Source organism: Somniosus microcephalus, chromosome 3 (genome assembly GCF_052327205.1).
Source record: "Somniosus microcephalus isolate GS21.2 chromosome 3, FLI_Smic_1.0, whole genome shotgun sequence".
In the NCBI taxonomy this organism is placed as follows: Eukaryota; Metazoa; Chordata; class Chondrichthyes; order Squaliformes; family Somniosidae; genus Somniosus; species Somniosus microcephalus.
Genome location: NC_140989.1, coordinates 227,057,502 through 227,077,653, shown reverse-complemented (window position 1 = coordinate 227,077,653; position 20,152 = coordinate 227,057,502). Strand labels below are relative to the sequence as shown.

The 20,152-nt window shown below is 45.5% G+C and overlaps 1 protein-coding gene across 18 annotated transcripts in view; it reads left to right on the top strand.

Moving 5' to 3' along the window:
• Nucleotides 1-20,152, top strand: part of ralgps2 (Ral GEF with PH domain and SH3 binding motif 2) — a 911,087-nt gene that overhangs the window by 58,494 nt on the left and 832,441 nt on the right. For 17 of the 18 annotated variants that reach the window (XR_015077609.1, XR_015077608.1, XM_085982223.1 and 14 more), the window contains one exon: nucleotides 16,128-16,200. The exons of the other annotated variant lie outside the window; for it this stretch is intronic. The gene's annotated coding sequence lies outside the window, so the exon portion shown is untranslated. The remainder of the gene's footprint in view (nucleotides 1-16,127; nucleotides 16,201-20,152) is intronic. 18 annotated transcript variants of the gene reach the window in all.

Genomic DNA, 20,152 nt, shown 5'->3' with positions numbered 1-20,152 from the left:
TCTGGCTGTAGTCGATGACCAGGCGCTGCTTCTCGCCGGTCTTAACGACCACAACCTGGGCTCGCCAGGGGCTGGTGCTGCCCTCAATAATCCCCTCCTTCAGGAGCCGCTCCACTTCGGTTTTAATGAAAGCCCTGTCCCCGGCACTGTATCGCCTGCTCTTTGTGGCGATGGGCTTACAGTCGGGGTGAGGTTAGCAAACAGTGGGGGGGTGGGGGGGGGTGACTGAGTGTGGAGAGGTTGCACCTGGTGCGCGGCGGGCAATTTGGAAGCTGCTGGCTGCGGACTGTGAGTGGGGGGAGGGGTCCACCGTACGCCATCGTAACACACTTAAGGTGGCACTGAAAATCTAACCCCAGTAGAACGGCAGCGCAGAGGTGGGGCAGGACCAGAAGTTTAAAATTATCGTACACAGTCCCGTCTATTAAGAGTGTCACCACGCAGTAGCCGCCAATGTCTGCCGACTGGGACTCGAAGGCCATAGAAATCCACTGGTGCGCAGGCAGGACTGGGAGAGAGCAACGCCGCACCGTGTCGGGGTGGATGAAGCTCTCCGTGCTCCCAGAGTCAAAAAGGCAGATTGTTTTGTGACCATTTACATTAATGTCCATTGTGGACCGGGCCAGTTGGTGCGGTCTCGCTTGGTCCAGCGTAACGGAGGCCAGCGTAGGGGTCGGTGTGTCGTTGCGGGTATCAGATGAGGCGGTGTTGGGGGCCAAGATGGCGGCTGGCGTCCAAGATGGCGGCGTCCATGATCCCCATGTGGCTGGAGGCGTCCAAAATGGCTGCTGTTCCGGTGGTTCGCACATGGCTGGGGAGGCCCAAGATGGCGGCCCGCACGGCCCACACGCAGCGCTGCTGGGGTTCGGGGTGGCTTTGGCCCTGCAGACGCTGGCGTAGTGTCCCTTCTTCCCGCAGCCCGAGCAGATCGCATTTTTCGCCGGGCAGCGTGCTCTGGGGTGTTTGGCCTGGCCACAGAAGTAGCATTTCTGGCCTTGGGACACTGCTGCGGTAGTTGGGCTGTTGCTGGGATGTGGCTGGGGTGGCACGGCGCTATGAGACGGTCCCAGGCTGTCGTTCCCCGCGGCGTCCACGGTGCAGAGGAGTAGGCATCCATGCCCCGGTAGGCTGCGTCCAATGATAGTGCGAGTTCAGTGGCCTTGTTGAGGTCGAGGTCACTCTGCTCCAACAGTCGCTGTCTGGTGTAATTGGACCTGTGGCCCGCCACAAAAGCGTCCCGGATAAATTCCTCTGTGTACACGGCGGCCTTTACATCCTTACAACCACAGGCCCGGCCAAGCACAGACAGTGCCTGAAGGTATTCCTCGGTCGATTCCCCAGGTTGTTGTTTACGACTTCCCCAGGAGGTGCCTGGCATACACCTCGTTCACTGGGCGCGTGTACTGGTCCTTGAGGAGCTTGAGAGCAGCCGTGTACGAGGTCGCGTCCTGGATGACCGAGTACGCTCGGTGGTTCACTTTGGAGATCAGGACATCCAGTTTGTCCTATCCGATTTGACCGTTGCAGCGGAGGCGATCAGGAATTTTTCAAAGCACTTAAGCCAGTGAGCAAACTTGGTGGATGCATCCGCCTCCCGATGGTCTAAGTCCAGGCATGCTGGTGTGAGGATCTTCTCCATTATAAAAAATCTTGTTAATAAAATTGATGCGCTATCAATTACTCAAAAGACTGAGGTTAAGCGAGTAATTAACAGGCTTTTATTAACAAGAGAATGAAGGTGTGCCTTGAGTGGTCGACCAGTCCAGAATACAGAGGGACTGTGGAGCAGTCACTTTTATACCTGGACTCGTGGGAGGAGTCAGCCGAGGCATGTACAGACATGTACACAGTGGAATACAAACAGTGGTTTACCACAATTGGTCTGCCATTTCTTTGTTCCCCATTATAAATTCCCCTGATTCTGACTGCAAGGGACCTACGCTTGACTTCTCCAATATTTTTCTCTTCATATATCTATAGAAGCTTTTACAGTCAGTTTTTATGTTCCCTGCAAGCTTACTCTCATTCTATTTTCCCCCTCTTAGTATACGGTGACAAGTTTCAGAAACGGTAGTGTATTGTGGCAGTGATGCTTGGTGGAATGAAGTGATGGCACACAGATTGCACTGGGTCACTGGTATTAGTAAACATGTATACAAATGCTGAAGGACATCAGCAAACTTTTGTTTATTTTTTTTAAAAGAAAGGTTCAAATTCATACATAAAGAGCAGGGAGCTGGTTTATGGATAAGTGTTTATAATTCTACTGACCTGCCGTTGTTATCCTTTCCCTTTAACATGAAATGAATAGCAAATAGTGTTGATTTATTTTTCTCCTCTGAAGTGATTTGTTAATAAAAGGTTGGTTCAATGCCTGTCCCTGGAGACATCCGTTATCACACCATGAATTAATTGTATGTGTTGATTTGAATCCTGAACCACAAAAATGTGAGGGGTAACTTGTGGAGATGAAGTCTGAGAAGTGTGCACTTTCCTTGTTCTCTACAAAACCATCCTGGGTCCTGTGTTGTCATAAAGAATGAGTTGAATTTATTATGTTTCTGAGCAAAATCTGAAGTTGCTTCGCACAAATTATGTTTGAAGTGCATTTACCTTTGTCGTTTAGGCAAACATGGCAGCCAATTTATGTACGCCAAATCCCATGAACAGCAATGAGGTAACCAGTTAGTCTGTTTTATTGGTGTTGGTTGAGGCAGGAATGTTGAGCAAGGCAGGGAACTCATTGACCTTTGAATAGTGATAGGGGAATCTTTAACTCTTTAATCTGAAGATACCACCTCTGACAATGCAACACTTACTCATTACTCCACTGAAGTGTCATTTAGATTATTGTTCAGGTACAGCAACAACACTGGCTACTATCTGACAATGTGGAAAACTGCCCAGGTATGTCCTGTCGATAAAAAGCAGGACAAATCCAATCTGGCCAATTACTGCCCCATCAGTCCACTCTCAATCATCAGCAAGTGATGGAAGGTGTCGTCGACAGTGCGCTCAAGCGGCACTTACCAATAACCTGCTCACTGATGGCCAGTTTGGGTTCTGCCAAGACCACTCGGCTGCCAACCTCATTACAGCCTTGGTCCAAACATGGACAAAGGAGCTGAATTCCAGAGGAGGAGGAGAACTCTCCACTGGTTGGAGTCATACCTAGCACAAAGGAAGATGGTTGTGGTGGTTGGAGGTCAATCATCACAGCCCCGGGACATTGCTGTAGGAGTTCCTCAGGGCAGTGTCCTAGGCCCAACCATCTTCAGCTGCTTCATCAATGAACTTCCCTCCAACATAAGGTCAGAAATGGGGATGTTCGCTGATGACAACACAATGTTTAGTGGCATTCACAACTCCTCAGATAATGAAGCAGTCCATGCCTGCATGCAATAAGACCTGGACGATGTTCAGGCTAGGGCTGGTAAGTGGCAGGTAACATTTGCGCCACACAAGTGCCAGGTAATGACTATCTCCAACAAGTGAGAGTCTAACCACCACCCCATGACATTCAATGGCATTACCATCACTGAATCCCCCACCACCAACATCCTGGGGGTCACCATTGACCAGAAAGTTAACTGGACCAGCCGCGTAAATACTGTGGCAACAAGAGCAGGTCAGAGGCTAGGTGTTCTGCAGTGAGTGTCTCACCACTTAACTCCCCAAAGCCTTTCTACCATCTACAAAGCACAAGTCAGGAGTGTGATGGAATACTTTCCACTTGCCTGGATGAGTGCAGCTCCAACAACACTCAAGAATCTCAACACCATACAGAACAAAGCAGCCCGCTTGATTGGCACCCCGTCCCTCCACCACCGGCATACCGTGGCTGCAGTGTGTACCATCTACAAGATGCACTGCACCAACTCGCCAAGGCTTCTTCGGCAGCACTTCCCAAACCTGCGACCTCTTCCACCTTTAAGGACAAAGGCAGCAGGCGCATGAGAACACCACCACCTCCAAGTTCCCCCCCAAGTCACACACCATCCTGACTTGGAAGTATATCGCCGTTCCTTCATCGTCGCTGGGTCAAAATCCTGGAACTCCCTCCCTAACAGCACTGTGGGAGTACCTTCACCATACGGACTGCAGCGGTTCAAGAAGGCGGCTCACCACCACCTTCTCGAGGACAATTAGGGATGGGCAATAAATGCTGGCCTTGCCAGCGACGCCCACATCCCATAAACACTGATAAGTGGCAGGTAACATTTGTGCCACAGAAGTGCCAGGCAATGACTATCTCCAACAAACGAGATTCTAACCACCGCCCCATGACATTCAATGGCATTACTGTCATCGAATCCCCCACAATCAACATCCTGGGGGTCACCATTGACCAGAAAGTTAACTGGACCAGCCACATAAATACTCATATTTTTAAAAAAATGTGCTCAACTGCTGGAGTGGGATTTGAACTGTAACCATCTAAATCAGAAGCAAGAACTGAGTCCTAGCAGCTATATTGTACCCAGGGCAGATTACTTTTGGCTCCAGCTTCTTCATTCACTGCTCTGTTCCACTCTATTGCAGTGATGGAGCAACACTTTGCCCAAGCTTTGCAACCTTCCGACCTTCCCACCTTCCATCAATGTAAAATTATTAGGCATCACATACGTGGTCCAGGTGTTAAAGTTTTGCATTCTGAATGTGAACTATGACTCACCATTTGAGTTGTCCGAATGTACCGTCTAAAAGATTGGTTAAAAACCAACATGAAAACTTGTCGTCTTAGGGTATTTTTACACTGAGTTCTTGTCGGCTGCATACTACTTCTGCTGTTGAGACTGTAGTTAGAAGTACACAAGCGTCCATAATCTCTGAAATCACATTGCCTATGGGTAATCTGCTGAAGGAACACGGCTGATGGTTTCATTAACACCTGTTACCCTTCAGTACTTAACCGAAGTTGCCATGATTGATGTACAAGCCTTACCGGTGACTGTTGCATTGTTAGACCACTGGGGGTTGGGGGAAAGCTACAGTGAGAAAGATCATTTATCCGTCCACTCATACTTGCAGTGCCTCATATCCAGCAGTCTGTTCCACATATTGATTGCTTTGTGTGATAAATTAATTCCTCACATCAATCCGAGATATGCCTTTCTGCAAGAAATGCAATAAGCCTAAGTATAAACAAATCAGGAAAGGAGAGTAGAGGAACTGCTATTGAAAATGAGTTAAACTGTCTGTACAGCAATGCACACAGTTTTCGGAATAAAACGGGAACTGGTGGCAATGATACGCTGCAAAGAACCAGATATAGTAGACTAATGAATAAGGCCAGGGGACAAGTAGCAGAATAGATGCCAAAGCAAAATACTGTGGATGCTGGAAATCTGAAATAAAAACAGAAATGCTGGAAATACTCAGCAGGTCAAGCAGCATCTGTGGAGAGAGAAACAGAGTTAATGTTTCAGGATTCTGACAAAGGGTCATCGACCTGAAACGTTAACTCTGTTTCTCTCTCCACAGATGCTGCCTGATCTGAGCATTTCCAGCAGAATGGATCGCTAACTGGCTGCAAGACAGAAAGCAGAGAGTAGGGATAAAGAGTAGCTAATCAGTGGCAGAAGGTCGGAAGTGGGGTCCCACAAGGATCAGTGCAGGGACCACTGTTGTTTACAATTTAGACTTTGGAATCAAAAACACAATTTCTAAATTTGCAGATGACTCCAAACTGGGAGAGTCAACACTGAGGAGGAAAACAACAAATTACAAGACGACATTAATTAACTTGCATAATGGGCATATAATTGGCTAATGAATTTCTACACATAAGTGTGAGGTATTATATTTGTTGAGAAATATAAGGAGGTCACATATTACTTGGAAAATAAGAATCTAAATGGGGCAGAGGAGCAAAGGGATCTGGGAGTACAAATACACAAATCACTAAAAGTAGTGACGCAGGTTAATAAGGCCATAAAAACAGCAAAACAAGCACTAGGCTTTATTTCTAGAGGAATAGAATTCAAAAATAGAGAAGTTATGTTAAACTTGTATCGAACCTTAGTTCGACCACACTTGGAGTACTGCGTGCAGTTCTGTTCGTCATATTATAAAAAGGATATAGAGGCACTGGAGAGGGTGCAAAAAAGATTGACAAGGATGATACCAAAAATGCGAGGTTGTACCTATCAGGGAAGGATGAACAGGCTGGGTCTCTTTTCTTGAAAATAGAAGGCTGAGGGGTGACCTAATAGAAGTCTTCAAAATTATGAAAGGTTTTGATAGAGTAGACACAATGTTTCCACCAACAACGATGAGTCAGCCTACAGGGAGGAGGTCCAGCATCTCGTGAAGTGGTGTGCCGATAACAACCTGGCCCTTAACATCAAGAAAACCAAAGAAATCATTGTGGACTTCAGGAAGTCTAAAGGCGGAAGTCACACCCCCATCCACATCAATGGGGCTGTGGTGGAAAGGGTGGACAGCTTTAAGTTCCTCGGAGTCCACACCACGGAAGACCTCTCCTGGTCCCTCAATACCTCCTCTCTGGTGAAGAAGGCCCAGCAGCGCCTATATTTCCTAAGGAGGCTGAAGGGATGTAACCTGTCACCCCTGATCCTCTAACTTTTACCACTGCACAATAGAGAGCATCCTGACAAACTGTATCACAGTATGGTATGGCAGCTGTAGCTACTATACCGGAAAGCCCTGCAGCGGGTAGTCAAAACTGCCCAACGCATTACCGGCACCCGGCTACCGACCATAGAGCACATATACCAGAAACGCTGTTTACGGAGGTCACGGTCCATCATCAAAGACCCTACCCACCCCAGCCACAGTCTGTTTGCCCTCCTGCCATCTGGGAGACGCTACAGATGCATTCGCACCCGTACGACCAGATTTAGGAACAGCTTCTTTCCCAGGGCTGTCATCCTACTGAACTCCACAAATAAACTCTAAAGCCTGCACATCTGCCAATGCACTTTATTATGGTTATGTTTATGTTAATGTATTACAAGCCAAATGTATGTTGAATGTTTAAATGTCTTAATCTAAATGTACACTCTCGGGAGCCGCAAGCCTACATTTCGTTGTACTGCACTTGTGCACTAACAATGACATAAGTTGATTTGATTTGATTTGCTTTGGGGGGAAGAGCAAAAGTAGAGACCATCAATGTAAGATAGTTACCAAGAAATCAAATGGGGAATTCAGAAGAAACCTCTTCACCCAGAGAGTGGTGAGAATGTGGAAATCGCTGCCACAGTGGGAGCGGTTGAGGCGAATAGTGTAGATGCATTTAAGGGGAGGCGCGATAACCATATGAGGGAGAAGGGAATAGAGGGTTGTGCTGATAGTTGGATGAGGAAGGATGGGAGGAGGCTTGAGTGGCGAACAAATGCTGGCATGGACTGGTTGGGCCAAATGGCCTGTTTCTGTGCTATATACTGTATGCTATGTAATCTTATATTTTGAACTTGTGTCCCCCTGTTTTCCAGTCACGATTTAATTTGAAGCACCATTGCAGATATATATTTTTTATATCATGTATACTGTCTTTTGTACTTCTATAAGAGCTCCTCAGTCATTTTTCAGAGCTGAATAGCCCAGCTTTCTCCAGTCCGATGCTAAAGATTAGTCTTGCGGCTCTTTGCAGTGCCACCAGGGCTTGAATGTATCCTTCGTGTCTTAGTGACCAGAATGGGAAACCGTACTCGCTGACAGCTGAAATCTACATGTGCACTTCTAACTAAATTGCTGGATAGTGATCAGAAACAGGAACTACTGCTATTCACCTGCAACCACCCCGCCCCTGCTGCTCCTTTCTTTGCCTTCTCCCCTGTCCCCATCCTCCTAAAACCCAGGGATGTTGAGGCCAATTGTAGACTATCTACCAATATCCTCATTGAGATCAGTAAACTGACCAGATCAAACATGGAACTTCTGAGGTTGTGAAAGACGCCATATAAATTATTTTTCTTTCTATCCTGGTGTGTTTGACTCAGCTACTTGCTGGATAAATCAGGAGAGTTATTTTTTAGGTGTGTTGTCCTTACTAATGTTTAAAAAAATATAAAAGTCTGAGTTAATAAATGTAAATGTTACTGTCCAGTTTCTGATCAGTCTCACTACATAGAGTGAGCTTCATCAGAAACCAGCTGGTTGCTGATGCAATCAGTATTATTTCATGTTTGAAAATCTGTTAGTTATTCCCAAATCTATTTTCTCTTAACTGAGTTCAAATTCAAAATAAATTTTGCATTAATTTATTACATACCTGCATTATTAAGTAAATCAACAAGTTTGTTTCTTAGAAATTGGCACCAATTATTAAAATTTTAAATGTTGCTTGTGTTAACTTTTTATAAACATTCTTTCAAGATGTGTCCCATATTCTACAATTATTCTTTCAGTCCCTGGTAATTTGTAATCTTTTCTTTTTGTCACTTTCCAGGTCCTCTCTTCACATTACATAGCACCCTGTTGCATGCTATATATCCTTTTGTCTCACTCATTCTCCTCTACACTTGCAAGATCAAGCTGCAGAATGTAAAAAATAGAAACATTAAAGCAGTGCATTATTTTGCTTCCTGCATGTGTATGATTGGAGACAGGATTGTCATGAGTAGAAGTGTAGAATTTATTGTACTTAAAAATTTGGAGAGACAACTTCTGAGTTGTCAAAATGTACACGAATTACAGTCACTCAAGACATTACATGTCATAAGATAGCTCCATAGATCCATACCTAAGCAGTATAACACTGTAGTTTCCTCTTATTGCCCTTGCAGTTCTCAAAATCTGGTCCTCAAATTCAATTGTCAGTTATCCAAAATGGTCTGGCTGGCTGCCTGGAGCATATATACATATACATGTTCTATAGCCCAGGGCATGCTTTCATGGAGGTAATATTTCAAGTTCTACAGTTGCTATTTATAACCAACAGTGGAATGTTTAAACATTTTGACATTTGTAAAATGAGTGTTCAAATGTTTAGTTAAGACAAAGGCGAATTGTCCAACTTTTATAGGTAGTAGTTTACAATACATTTCATTAAGATTTGGGTGATATATGGTAATGTACAAGAACAGTGAAAATATTGATAGTGGTTTATGTTTGCCTTGATAATACTGATGTGGTATTCAAGACAAAATGTTTTCATGTAAAAACAGCAATTGACATGACTAATTTAAACAGTTATGGCATTGGATTGCATAATTTTTTTTAAAAAGTTGAATTATTCATTCAGGCTCTGCATACAAATGAATACCCAGCAAGGCAATGGGATAAAAACACTTGGAATACTGTCCCTTTGATTCTGTGCTTATATTACAATGTATCTCTTGAGAAGAGTTCCATTGCCAGTAATATGTTTTCTTTTGGCTGGTTAACTAATTTAAGTCCTTTCTTTCAGTCCCTGGATGTGTAGGAAGTCTCGACACATTGAATCTGAATTTAAGTTTAGACTGAGTTAACACTGATTGACTGATATCGTCTCGCATCATTAGAACTTGGGGAAAATGCCATTTTGGGCACATCAAAGTAATTCCTTCCACAGACAATGTAAAATTTGCTCCATTATGGTCCAACCCATTTCATCTCCTGAAGAAATGTTCTGCAAGATAATTCCTACTCCCTAGAGATTAATAGTGCAATATTATAGAATTCCTATCAAATTTTAAATATTGTGTCAAACCCTAAATCCGGTATTCTTTGCCAGTTCCCTCCTTGACCTTTTCAGCTTGGCTTAGTTGAAAACACTGTTAGAAGGTTATGGACTTAAATCCTTTTGCAGCTAGAAGGACAAGGGCAGCAGGCGCATGGAAACACCACCACCTCCAAATTCCCCTCCAAGTCACACACCACCCTGACTTAGAAGTATATTGCCGATCCTTCATCGTCGCTGGGTCAAAATCCTGGAACTCCCTCCCTAACAGCACTGTGGGAGTACCTTCACCACACGGACTGCAGCGGTTCAAGAAGGCAGCTCACCACCACTTCTCAAGGGCATCTAGGGATGGGCAATAAATGCTGGCCTTGCCAGCAACGCCCAGATCCCATAAGCGAATAATCCAGGACATGAGCATAAATTTTAGACTGACAACTCCGTGCCATACTGAAAGGGTGTTGCATTTTTAGAGGTCTTGTCCTTTGCTGAGACATTAAACTGAAACACCGTCTGCCTGTTCCAGTGGTTCAGGTGCATGGTGAAGATCTCGAGGCATTATTTGAATAACAGCAAAGGCATTCTCATAATCCCTTGGCCAATATCGTTCCCTTAACCAACACCAATATATTTTTTAAAAATTGGTTAGTCATTCATCTTGTTGTTTGTGGGTCCTTGCTCTGCAAAAAATGGCCATTTTGTTTCCATACCAACAACACAGGTGTGTATTGACACCATTGTGTCAGCCAATGAGTTGAAGGTGGGCCGGGATTAACGGCAGGCCTTGCAGCAAACGAGCGTATTTCCAGCAAAGCAAACAAAGTTTGTTTACAGAGTCTATTTAAAAAGAATCTCTATGAACTACATTCAACAGAACTCATGCATGACCAAAACTGCAGCAATTTCTCCCGATAAGCACTCTGATTTCTCCAGCAAAATTCAGTGAGTGAAGTATAGTTACATAGAAATTATCTGCGTAAAATCAATCCCAGCCACTAACAGCAGTGGTTGACGGGGAATTACCCAATCATCTCTGTAATGTATATACCTTTAAGGGGGTAACTATCTTTTACAGCTCATGTATACTGCAGTACCGGCAGTGACCACACCTGTATGTAGCACTGAGTAGTAATCTGTACAGATCAGTTCCCGTGTGAGCCACGTTGAGTAAACACCTGTTGTACCGTTCTCCTGCAGTCTGTGTCTTATTATACACACACACAACATTGGCGACAAGGCAAGTTCGAACCTACCTGCAACTCTGCATCACCTCCCGGGGATTTGTTCCTGGAGATCAAGGCCAGAGACTCGGGCGTCGACCACGGACAACCGCCCAGTCATCCAGCAGAGACTCGAGAATTGCGGGGGAGGCTGTCGAGAGCCAGGCTTGGCTTTCCAGTCGAGGTGGTCCAGCGAAACGGGCTGGCAACAGGTAGTGCGCAGACCCTTCCCGGACAGCGGCGGGCTAGAGCCCGACCGAGCGGCACAGCAAAGGGCCGAGCAGCGTCGACGGGGGAGAGAGAGAGAGAGAGAGAGAGAGAGAGAGAGAGGGGGAGGGAGGGCAGGGCGCAGCCGGTGTTCAGGGGCCGAGCAGCGTCGAAGAGAGGGAGAGAGAGACGTGCAGAAACCCGCGAGGCGCCGCCATTGCCACGAGGACCGCCGAGAGCGGCGTTGGCAGCAGCGCAGGAGAAGTGAGCGAAACCTACAGGGCGCCGCCATTGCCACGAGAACCGCCGGGAGCGGCGTTGGCAGCAGCGGGGGAGGAAGGAAAGCGCGGGAGACGCCATTTTAAGCCATTGGGAGACGCCATTTTAAACCACACCCAAAATGCCGAAGAGTGGCAGTATCACCGCATTTGACAATGAAGTTGAAGATTGGACTACATATGTCGAACGAATAGAGGTGTACTGCAAGGCAAATGGGGTGTCAGATGACAAGAAAGCGTCGGTATTGTTAAATTTAATGGGTGCAAAGACGTATGGTTTATTACGAAATCTAGTAACCCCAACGAAGCCAATGGAAAAGAGTTTTGAAGACATAGTAACGATACTACAGGAACATTTAAACCCCACACCGCTGCTGATAGCAGAAAGAGTCAAGTTTCACAAACTGAACCAGCATAAGGATGAAAGCAATGCTGATTATTTAACAGAACTGCGCAAACTATCGAAACACTGCCAGTTTGGAGCGGGACTGGCAGATACCTTAAGGGACAAGTTTGTGTGTGGGCTTCAAAGTGAAGGAACCCAGAAACGGCTTTTATCTGAAAAGGACCGTACGCTGGAAAAGGCTTTCAGCATTGCGGTATCATATGAAGCAGCAGCACGGGGCGCTGCAGAGATACAACAGAGACCGCAAGAATATGGCACAAAGGAAATGTCATATGGAACAGAGAAATGCTATCGCTGCGGCAGAACAACACACGACCAGAATGATTGCTGGTTCAAAGACAAAGTGTGCAGACAGTGTGGAAAAGTAGGACACATAGCACGAGTCTGCAGGTCGGGAAAGAAAACTAGCAATAAGAAACCTACCAAAGAAAAGTACAAGAAGGTACATAAGATGACGGAGAATAGTTCAGACGAACAAAAGAGTGATAACGACTCCGAAAGCAGGGAACTGAGTTGTCTGAAACTACATAATGTGATCACAACGGAGGATCACCGAACCATTTGGGTCACTCTCAAGATAGCAGGAGTCCAGGTAAAGATGGAATTGGACACAGGATCAGCCCTAACAGTCATAAACTGACGGGACTACGAGTGGCTATTCTCACACATACCCTTGAGAGAGACACAAATTATTTTGAAGACGTACACGGGGCAAAAAGTCTACCCCAAAGGAAAAATACGGGTGACCGTTATATATAATGGTAAGGAAACACCAAAACTAGACCTGTATGTATTGCAAGATGGAGGACCACCATTACTGGGACGTGAATGGATCCGGAAAATACAACTGGATTGGCATTCCATACAGGCACTGACTGTGGCTGACAAAAAGGATGACGACGTCACACCTGGGCGACTGTCAAAGATCCTAACTGACGCGAAAGAAGTGTTCCAGCAAGGACTCGGAACACGAAAAGGCATGACAGCGACGATTAAAATTGAAGAAAACGCAAGCCCAAAATTTTTTTAAGGCCAGACCGATACCTTATGCGATCCGCCCAGCCATCGAAGCAGAGCTGGAGAGTCTGGAACATTCAGGTGTACTGTCCAAGGTAGACTGGAGCGAGTGGGCTACACCCATCATCCCTGTGATGAAAAAGTCATTGAGCAGCACGCCTGGGGAACCAAGGAAGGTTCGCATCTGTGGGGACTTTAAGGTAACAGTGAATCCAGTCCTTCACACCATACAATATCCACTTCCGCGGATTGAAGATATTTTCGCCTCGCTATCTGGAGGGAAACGCTTCACTAAGATTGATCTGGCCCAGGCGTATCTGCAAATGGAGGTAGAAGAAGCATCAAAAGAATACCTCACAATCAACACCCATAAAGATCTCTACCAATACAACCGGCTGGTATTTGGGGTAGCATCAGCTCCGGCTATTTGGCAGAGGGCAATGGAACAAGTCCTGCAAGGGATCCCAGGGACCCAGTGTTATTTGGACGACATCCTGGTCACGGGCGAAAATGACAGTGATCACCTTGCCAACCTGGAGCAGGTGCTCACTAGATTGCAGGAATATGGGCTCCGAGCTAACCGCCCCAAATGCGAGTGTTTTAGAAAACAGATCTCGTATTGTGGCCATGTTACCGATAAAGAGGGGTTACATAAGTCCCCAGAGAAGATTGAGGCAGTAGTCAAGGCTCCAGCACCGGAAAATGTGTCACAACTGAGGTCGTTCTTTGGGCTGGTAAACTACTACCATAAGTTCTTGCCAAATTTGTCTACAATACTACACCCACTGAACACCCTACTGCAAACTGGGGTGCCATGGAAGTGGAGTGACGAATGTAGACGAGCTTTCCAGAAGAGCAAAACACTAATCACGTCGAAAGAGGTATTGGCCCATTACAACCCAGCATTACCAATTCGGTTGGCATGTGATGCGTCACCCTACGGCATTGGAGCGGTGCTGTCGCACAAATTCTCGGACGGCTCAGAGGCCAATAGCCTTTGCGTCATGATCACTAACCTCAGCCGAGCGTAACTACGCCCAGATTGACAGGGAGGCCCTCAGCCTAGTGTGGGGAGTGAAAAAGTTCAATCACTATCTGCACGGGCAGAAATTCACCTTGCTGACTGATCACCAGCCTCTTGTCTCCATTTTTAAACCGAAGAAGGGCGTTCCGGTGATGACTGCGCAACGACTACAAAGATGGTCACTTTTTCTAGGGGCGCACCACTGAGATTGAATATAAGGGCACGAAACAGCATGGAAATGCTGATGGGCTATCACGCCTGCCACTGCCTACTGCGGAGGAAGCACCAGCAGTGGATCCTGTCGAAATATTCCATTCGACTATAGTTGAATACCTACTGGTAACTAACGCTTGTATCGAAAAGGAAACCCGAAATGACCCGACACTGTCTCGGGTATATGATTTGACGGTGAATGGATGGCCAGCACATGGCGACTCACTGTTGCCAGCATTCTCGACAAGGAGAGAACAGCTGTCAGTGTGCTGGGGGACCTTGATGTGTGGATCCCGAGTGGTAATTCCACCCAAGTTAAGGGATAGAGTGCTCAATGAGCTTCATTAGGGTCATTTGGGAGGGGTAAAAATGAAAAGCCTAGCCAGGGAATCGATAAACAAATCGAGGACCTGACCAAGAGCTGCTCAGGATGCCAGAAAGTCCAAAATGCACCACCACAGGCCCTCTACACCCATGGGAGTGGCCCTCATCTCCATGGCAACGGGTGCATATTGATTTTGCTGGTCCATTCATGGACTCAATGTTTTTAATAGCCGTGGATGCGCACTCGAAATGGCCTGAGGTCATCAAAATGTCCTCCACCACGGAGAAAATTATTGCAGTCCTACGGACCATTTTTGCCAGGAATGGCTTGCCAGAACAGATTTGCTCCGACAACGGACCACAGTTTGTGTCCGAAGATTCTTGAAAAAGAATGGGGTAAGGCATTACACATCCGCCCCGTATCATCCAGCCACAAATGGATTGGCTGAGAGGCAGGGCACACGACAGGGCCCCCTAATGTACACAGTGGATGTTGAGGAGAGCATCGTGAGACGCCATGCTGACCAGATCCTAGAGTCACAGGAACAAATCAACCCCATGCCTCGCCCATACGTACCTGGTGATGAACCCGACGTACAGGTCGCATCTACCCCAGAAACAGTAGCATCGGAAGCTGATGAAGCAACCGACGACAGGGGGCCAGAATCGCCTCCGCACCAAGAGCAAGACACTCGGGAAAGGCGCTATCCAGAAAGGATCAGGAAGCCTCCCCAAAGACTGAATATATAAATAGACTATTTTCAGCTAATGTTGCATGTTAAAAGTGTTAATTGTAATTAGTTTGATATTTAATTGTTAAATGAGTGTTATGGTACTGTTAATCTAAAAGGGGAGGAATTGTAATGTATATACCTTTTTTAAGGGGGGAACTATCTTTTACAGCTCATGTATACTGCAGTACCGGCAGTGACCACACCTGTATATAGCACTGAGTAGTAATCTGTACAGATCAGTTGCAGTGTGAGCCACGTTGAGTAAACACCTGTTGTACCGTTCTCCTGCAGTCTGTGTCTTATTATACACAGACACAACAATCTCCATTCTGGCTGGGGGTAGTGGTGTCACTATATACAGCCTACTAACAACTCTGACTGTGTTTCAAAGTAATTCACTGTATGTGAAACTCTTTGGGATGTTTGTTATAAATGCAAGTCATTTGTTTCATTCATTCTTTCTAGTGCGAGATGGGTGGGGAGTGATTCCTTATCTTGCCTTGCTTAGGGCATGTTAATTTTTCATATGACCGGTGCTTGTAGTCCATGTTAAATAACCAGTTTTTATCTATGCTGCATTCTCCTCAAAGTTCTTAAAATTTGGATCAGATCTGTCCTTTGTCTTTGGTGAGGGAGAAAGCTCAGTTAAGAGTCTTTTCTCCTAACTCTCAGCCCCAGCCTTGAGATTTGGAATCATCCTGTTCATCTTTGTCTAATGCAGTTGAGTTGTTTTGAAGATGGGATGCCCAAAACTGCGCACAATTCTATATATGTGCGCCCCACTTACAACCTTTTCAAGGTTGCATTAGTTGGTTTGAATTTTTGAGATGCATACCATTGTTTGTTTGTCTTGGTGGCAGCTTCACATTGAATAGACACTTTGTGAAGTGGCACACATGAATAGGCACTTAAGTGTTTTTTCTTTATCCATCTTTGCTAATGGACATTGATTAAATTGTTGATATATTTTCTATTTCCTGTTCCAATGTACTTAACTGTTCACTTAATTTAGGTAATATGATATCTGCATTAAAATCCATCAACCACTTCTCAGCCAATCTGTTTAATTGTTTCAGATCTTTGTGACTGCCGTGTTTCTCTTTTGAACTGATCACCTGGCTACATACCTTGATGTTGTCAGCCAATTTTGTAAGTATCCTTCTACCTGTTCAAGAATAATGTAGACAGCAAGGACCCAAAACAGATTGCCATGGAACTCCACTTGTGACTTCCTTTCAGTTGCAGATTTTGGCTTTTATCACATGTAATTATTGTGAAGTCAGGTTTTAATCCTGTCGGCTAATCTGGTACAAATTCTATGAATCTTAATCATCTTATTAAGGCTTTCATGTGTAACTTTATCAAATGCCTTCAGAAGCAAATTAATTAACGTTGAAAAGATTTGTATACATTTGTCGAGTGTGATGTATTGTTCCAAGTCCCACGCTGACTCTTATGAAGTTTGTGCTGTTCAGATGAACATGAATAGCATCCTGTAAGGTGCTGTTGACTATTCTTCCAACTTCTGATAGTTTGACTGACTTTGAATTCCTAAATTCATGACTCCTTTTTTAAATCTTGGGATTACATTTGTTAATGTTCAGTCTTCAAAGGCACTGCTGTATGTATGTATGCATGAAACTCCTAAACAAGTGGACCAGAGATTCACCCTTTCCTTACTCGTATTTTCTTGGGGATCTTAATGTGTATGCCATCTTGACAAGGTGACCTCCATAAGGTTTAACTACCTAATTAATTTACTGATTTAGATACGAATTAAAATGATTGAATCTGGAAAATGGTTAGTTTTTGCCATGAAAAATGATGTAAACATTAATTGAGCACCTCTACCATTTCCTGATTCTCTAATATTTCTACATTACAAGGCTTAACTAATCTTGAATCTTCCATCTACAGTACTACATATATAGTTTTTTTTTATGACATGTTTGGACCCTCTTGCTGCAACCCAAATTTTGAAATTCTACCACCTTTTTATGTCTTGTCATAGTCTTTTTAGTTATCTGCAATTTACTTAGTCTGGGTCCAGGCCCTCGCTACAGCTTTGTTCCTTTTGTATTTAAAAAAAATATTTTTGCTTGTCTGTTTGATATTAATTTATTTGATCACTGTTGTCTTGGTATGTTTTTCTCCTTTATTGGGGTATACTTTCATTCTTAATCGCCTAAAATGATCTTGAAAACATACTACAGCATATTGTTAAATTTTCTAGTTTGATTTACACTTGATCCTCCCTGGAGCTTTACTTCGAGCTCTAAAGGCAGGCACAACTATTGTTATTTTTGACCTTGCCTCAATTACAATATCAAATTGAACGACCTAATAACTACCAGAAGCCAAGTGTTTACCTTCTGAAGAACTTAAGTCAAGGATGAGGTAAAGCTATCTGATCCATCGATGTCCATTAGATTAGCACTGCAACTCACCTAATCTACTTGTTTGGGCTTGGCTCATTTTTACCCTTTCACTCTAGATTTTCCAGCTTGTGTATTTTACTCTCTCCTCTCAGCTGAGCCTGAGTTATTGCCTCAAATTTATCTTCCTGTATCTGATATCAAAATCATTCTGGTTGCATGTTCAAGATAATAAAAGGATAGCTTTTCTTCAGATTTCTTGGCCTCTGAATTGATCCCAAGCTTCCACAGGATTCTTGATTTTGAAACTGGTAGAGTAACACCAACAACAGACCCCATTCTAGACTTGAACTGCCAAATTAATTTACTGAATAATGCGCGAACAACTGATTAAAAAAAAAATCGTTCCAGGGATGTGGGCATCACTGGCAAGACCAGCACTTATTGCCCATCCCTAATTGCCCTTTAGAAGGTGGTGTTGAGCTGCCTTCTTGAACCGCTGCAGTCTGTGTGGTGAAGGTACTCTCATGGTGCTGTTAGCGAGAGAGTTCCAGGACTTTGACCCAGCGGCAATATATTTCCAAGTCAGGATGGTGTGTGACTTGGAGGGGAATTTGGAGGTGGTGGTGTTTCCATGCGCCTGCTGCCCTCGTCCTTCCAGGTGGAAGAGGTCGTGGGTTTGGGAGATGCTGCCGAAGAAGCCTTGGCGAGTTGCTGCAGTGCACCTTGTAGATGGTACACACTGCAGCCACAGTGCGCCGGTGGTGGAGGGAGTGAATGGGGTGCCAATCAAGCAGACTGCTTTGTCTTGGATGGTGTCGAGCTTCTTGAGTGTTGTTCGAGCGGCACTCATCCAGGCAAGTGGAGAGTATTCCACCACACTCCTGACTTATGCCTTGTAGATGGTGGAAAGGCTTTGGGGAGTCAGGAGGTGAGACACTTGCCGCAGAATACCCAGCCCCTGACCTCTTGTAACCACAGTATTTATGTGGCTGGTCCAGTTAAGTTTCTGGTCAATGCTAACCCCCAGGATATTGATGGTGGGGGATTTGGCATTGGTAATGCCGTTGAATGTCAAGGGGTGGTGGTTAGACTCTCGCTTGTTGGAGATGGTCATTGCCTGGCACTTGTGTGGCGTGAATGTTACTTGCCACTTATCAGCCCAAGCCTGAATGTCATGCATTTGTTGCTGCATTTGGGCATGGACTGCTTCATTATCTGAGGAGTTGTGAATGGCGCTGAACACTGTGCAGTCATCAGCGAACATCTCCACTTCTGACCTTATGTTGGAGGAAAGGTCATTGATGAAGCAGCTGAAGATGGTTGGGCCTCGGACACTGCCCTGAGGAACTCCTGCAGCAATGTCCTGGGGCTGAGATGAATGTCCTCCAACAGCTACAACCATCTTCCTTTGTGCTAGGTATAATTCCAGCCAGTGGAGAGTTTTCCCCCTGATTCCCATTGACTTTAATTTTATGAGGTCTCCTTGTTGCCACACTTGGTCAAATGCTGCCTTGGTGTCAAGGGCAGTCACTCTCACCTCACCTCTGGAATTCAGCTCTTTTGTCCATGTTTGGACCAAGACTGCAATGAGGTCTGGAGCAGAGTGCTCCTGGCGGAACCCAAACTGAGCATTGGTGAGTAAGTGCCACTTGAGAGCACTGTCGACGACACCTTCCATCACTTGCTGATGATTGAGAGTAGACTGATGGGGCAGTAATTGGCCAGATTGGATTTGTCCTGCTTTTTGTGGACAGGACATACCTGGGCAGTTTTCGGGTAGATGCCAGTGTTGTAGCTGTACTGGAACAGCTTGGCTGGAGATGCAGCTAGTTCTGGAGCACAAGTCTTCAGCACGACAGTCGGGATGTTGTCGGGGCCCAAAGCCTTTGCTGTATTCAGTGCGCTCAGCCGTTTCTTGACAGCACGTGGAGTGAATTGAATTGGCTGAAGACTGGTTTATGTGATGGTGGGGACCTCAGCAGGAGGCCGAGATGGATCATCCACTCGGCACTTCTGGCTGAAGATAGTTGTAAACGCTTCAGCCATGTCTTTTGCACTTGCGTGCTGGGCTCCGTCATCATTGAGGGTGGGGATATTCATTGAGCCGCCTCCTCCCGTTAGTTGTTCAATTATCCACCACAATTCATGACTGGATGTGACAGGACTGCAGAGCTTTGATCTGATCCATTGATTGTGGGATCGCTTAGCTCTGTCTATATAGCATGCTACTTCCACTTTTTAGCATGCATGTAGTCCGGTGTTGCAGCTTCCCCAGAACCACTACTGACCAAGATGGCCGAGTCCTGAAGGACATAGTGGCCAGACTAGGACTGCGGCAGCTGGTGAGAGAACCAACCTCATTTTTAGGTACGCCTGGTGCTGCTCCTGGCATGCTGTTCTGCACTCATTGAACCAGGGTTGGTCCCCTGGCTTAATGGTAGAGTGAGGGATATGCCGGCCCATGAGGTTACAGATTGTGGTGGAATACAATTCTGCTACTGCTGATGGCCCACAGCACCTCATGGATGCCCAGTTTGGAGATGCTAGATCTGTTCTGAATCTATCCCATTTAGCACGGTGGTAGTGCCACACAACACGATTGAGGGTGTCCTCAGTGTGAAGATGGGACTTTGTCTCCACAAGGACTGTGCGGTGGTCACTGCTACCAATGCTGTCATGAACAGATGCTTCTGCGACAGGTAGATTGGTGAGGATGAGGTTGA